Source organism: Heloderma suspectum, chromosome 7 (genome assembly GCF_057233095.1).
Source record: "Heloderma suspectum isolate Gila_16-S chromosome 7, 16-S_ref, whole genome shotgun sequence".
Classification (NCBI taxonomy): domain Eukaryota; kingdom Metazoa; phylum Chordata; class Lepidosauria; order Squamata; family Helodermatidae; genus Heloderma; species Heloderma suspectum.
The window spans coordinates 32,028,357-32,032,952 of record NC_139464.1 but is presented as its reverse complement, the minus strand read 5'-3'; positions in this window follow the sequence as shown (position 1 = coordinate 32,032,952).

Genomic DNA, 4,596 nt, shown 5'->3' with positions numbered 1-4,596 from the left:
GCGCTGGGTGCGTTTAACAATATGGAAAGAAGTCCTGTGAGGAAAGGTTGAAGGCGCTGGGTGCGTTTAACAATATGGAAAGAAGTCCTGTGAGGAAAGGTTGAAGGCGCTGGGTGCGTTTAACAATATGGAAAGAAGTCCTGTGAGGAAAGGTTGAAGGCGCTGGGTGCGTTTAACAATATGGAAAGAAGTCCTGTGAGGAAAGGTTGAAGGCGCTGGGTGCGTTTAATCTGGAAAAGATTGAGGGGGACATGATAGTACTCTTAACATCAGGGTGGGGGACCTTTTGAGTGCCAAGAGAAGAGTCTGCAGGCACCAATTTGGAGACCTCAGTGACAAGGCGTGTGGATTGCTCTGGTGCTCCACTAGATGACTTCACCGCACACGGGCAAAGCCCTCTGGCGCGTCACGTGGGTGGATCATAAAGACAGCCTTGAGTGGCAGGATATGTTCAGGCTTCATGTAGAAGATGCCGGTGTATTGCTGACCCACATTCAGGAGGCTCCCCTACACGTGAGCTGCCAGCAAAACAGGGTACGCCAGTGGAGGCTGGCAGCTCCGATGTCAGTGGGGTGGTGAATCCGCTCCGGGTTTCAGTCAGGACTCTAAAGAAACTATCCCAGGGGCAGAGCTCCTTGGATAGCTCCTTTAGAGTTCTGACTGAAACCCGGAGCGGATGCACTACCCCACTGATATTGGAGCACCAGCCTCCATTGGGGTATATGTTTCTTAAAGAACCACACAAGGACCACCTGCAACCTGCTAACAAAATCAGATGCCCCCTCCTCAGTTTTGTTTGTAGGGCCTAGGCTGGATAGCCTCCCAAATATGGCACTCAAATGCAAGATGACACACATTTTTGCATTCCCCTACCCACATACCCTGCCCCATTTCTCTTCAGAATAGAATATATGAAGCCCTTTGACTCTTGTCTAAGCATCATCTTTTCCACTTAGCCTTTAAAATGTGTAGTTAATGTTTTTACTGTTTTTATTGTTGCTGGGTTTTGTTTTAAAGAGCTGTACACTGCCTTGATAGCTTTTTCGCAGATAAGGCGGTGCCGGTATATAAATGTTAATAATAAATAGGTCCTAGCCTGTGGCAGAATGGCAATAGGTGACATTAAAAGCCGAAGGGTTTTTTGCTCCTAAAAAGGTGTTCCAATATTTATTCTTTGAACATCATGAAAATTCAATGCCTCTCACTTGGCTAAGAAATTAAGGATGATTGTAGCCTACACTGATGACTTCCATTTTGATGTTCTACTCTTCATGAATACTGAAAAAATGGCTTGGACGCAATGCTGTCAGCAGAACAGGAACCATTGGCAGAATGAATTTCCCCTCTGCCCCGTGTGCCCCTCAAATCTGCTTGAGCTTTGAGGGACCCTCTGGAGTAGATTTGGTGGGCATGGAGAAGGGAGCCAAGGGCAAGTCTGCTTGCACAACATTGGATTTAATCCAATGAGTCCATGCACTTACCCCTGCCCATCACCAACCCTTCTGCATATATACTCTTTTTGTTCATTCTCCATGAGTCCCTCATCACAAGGGTGTGCACTCTATAACAGAGGTAGGCAACATGGTGCCCATAAGCACTAATGCGCCCCTGGGCACCTTCCTTGGCTCTCACCAAGGTGTCTTACTCCTCCCAATTAAAATAAAAGTAATTATTTTCTTATCAGCAGCTGGGATTGCTTCACAGCAAAGCCAGGGCCTCCAGCTGCAGCCATCTTAATTTCCCATTAATGTATCTGGGCTGCACCTCTGCCTCATCCTCAGTCTTTTCAGTAGGTTACTTTGTCCTAGGTGACTAACCACATGTCTTGTGCCAGCCATTTTGTGGTGGTGCCTAGGACACTTTATCAAATTGCCAAATATGACCACTGGTCCAAAAGGATTGCTCTATAATTCTGCATTAACTGACCTAGAATCACATAGTCACAATGACTAAACATGAACTAGACTTCTCAGATAAGCCTGCATTGGAAAGGGGAAACAGCACTCCTTGCCACTCATTAGCTATCCTTAAGAAGAACAAATTCAGGCCAAATTATCTCAAGTGCACAGGGAACAATCCAACAACCATTCATCCCTAGGGATCTGCAACCTCTAGGTAACTGAATTATGCTCCCCATCCACCCCCCACCCCAATGACAGAGTGCTGGATGTCACCATTAATTGCTTCTCCATGGCCCGCTCTCGGCCTCATTGAGCAACAGAATGTTGAAATTGTTGGGCTCTGCAAATTCCGTAATTGTTGGGAAAAGTGCAACATGATTGCAGAAATCACTGCCGCCTGCATACAGCTAGTTCATGCTTCTGCTTTTCTACAGGACTGTTGTATGTATGCCTGAGAATTGGCCACGGGAGATGCATAAGTCTGTGAACCAGCCCAAGATCTATGCCAGAGGTGGGGAAGTTTTTTTTCATCCCAGGGCCTGCATTTCCTCATGGGTAACCTGCATGCCAGGAGTGGGTGAGGTTAAAGTCAAAGTGGGCAGGCCCAAAGCCACATATATGTACCATTCACACACACACACACACACACACACACACACACCATCCACCTCATTCACACACAAAGACACACACATACCACATCCACAGCAATTAGGATTAAGAAGAGTCTCCCATTCAGGAAGGAGTTGATTGGGGGGGGGGGCTGATTTTCAGCAGGGGTGGCAGTGAACAGGGAAGACTCAATTATCACTGGTAGTGAGAACATTATGTAGCAAAAAACAAGTGTTGTCGTAACAGGGGTAAAACAAAGAGCATCAGGCAGTTGCTCTTTACACCAGCAATACTTAGTTCTCATGGTGGCCTTGTGTCCTGCTTCACACTAACAACTCAGAATACGCATAGAGTATCGGTTGTCATTGAATTGCGGGTTGTCATTACATGTGAACCCTGCACTATGGTTTAACTTTATGGTTGTTAATTATGAACCCAGAGTTCACAACCCAACAACAAACCATGGGTTCTCTTTCTGGGTTGCCTGCGGTTAACAACCCATAGAGCAGGGTTCACATGTAACAACCACTCAAGATTCAGTAATAACCAATACTCTGGGTTGTCATTACGTGCCTGGGTTACATTGTTACGTGTGTGTGTGTACACACATGCATGCACACACCCCTACAGCCACTTACCAATAGATCTCCCCTTCTTCCTCTTTGGAACTGTATGTTCTCAGTCATCTGAAAATAGGAAGCTGCCTTATACAGAGTCACACCAATTAGCTCAGTATTGTCTAAGCCAGGGGTAGGCAACCTGGTGTCCTCCAGATTTTTTTAGGACTACAACTCCCATTTTCACAAGTCAGCATGACCAATGGCAAAGGATGATGGGAACTGTAGTCCAAAACTTCTGGAGCGCACCAGGTTGCCTACCCCTGGTCTACACTAACTGATGGTGCCTGTCCGCACAGTCTTTTTCAGCCTTGCCTGGAGCTTGAACTTGGGATCTTCATCAAGAGCATGTGCTCTTTCTCTGAGCTGTAGCCCTTCCTAGGAACAATGCATGTTCCATCTCACCTGTAGCAGCCTCCTTTTGTATTGAGCATGTTGATTAAGCCTGAATAGCTCCCCTCTATTTACTTCCAAGAGACTCTCATGCAAATACTAAGCAGCATTTCCCCGTAGGGACCAGAGCTCCAATACGAAAAGGGCTGTAACACGTCAGAACATAGCACTGTACTGTTCTCAATAGTTTATACTGCCGTATTTTGCTCTGACTACAAGCCACGTCTCCAAAACATATGCCTGAACTTGTGAAAGGAAATCCCCACTGTTTCTACTTGGTCTCATGAATCCCACTAATTTTGATGGTAGCACCAGTCTCCAAAACACCAGTTAAGGCAGGTGTCTCTGCTTTAAGGTGGTTTAGTCCTAACTGCAGAGACCAAAGGCCACCATCACACTAGACCTAAGTGTTCTGCAGGATCAGACCAAAGGCCTATCTAATTCAGCATCTCATTTCCCACAGTGGCCAACCAGATGCCTCTGGGAAGCCTACAAACAGGACATGAGGCCAATAGTCCTCTCCTGTGGTTGTTCCCCAACAAATGGCATTCCAAAGCATGCTGTCTCTGATATCGGAGGTAACATATAGCTATGACTAGTAGCCTACATAAATTTGCTTAATCCCCTTATTAAAGCTGACTAAGTTGGTGGCCATCACTTCTTGAGGAAGCAAATCCTCCAGGGTTTTAACTATGCCCTATGTGAAGTACTACTTTTTTTCCTCTGTCCTGGTAGATGTTTGACTTTACCCCAGAGGAATTGATGTCTACATAATCTGTAATTGAAGATTCAGGTGCAAATTGGCTTTTAAAAGGATTGTAGATGCATTTTCTCCCTCATACAAATTGGCTTCCTGTTCTGCTTAACACAATAATTAAAGTATGTTGATATTGAGAACAGGTGCAACTATACAGGTGCCCAAAAGCCACTGGTGCCTAAAAACTGGGAGTGGAGACTGGTACCTGGGTTGCTGCAGAGGTCAGGAAATACATTTCTCCCCTCTAAGTTTTGCAGAAGAGTTTTGCATCCCATGTCCAGAATACAGATTACAGTAAATCAAGAGCAAACAGGCA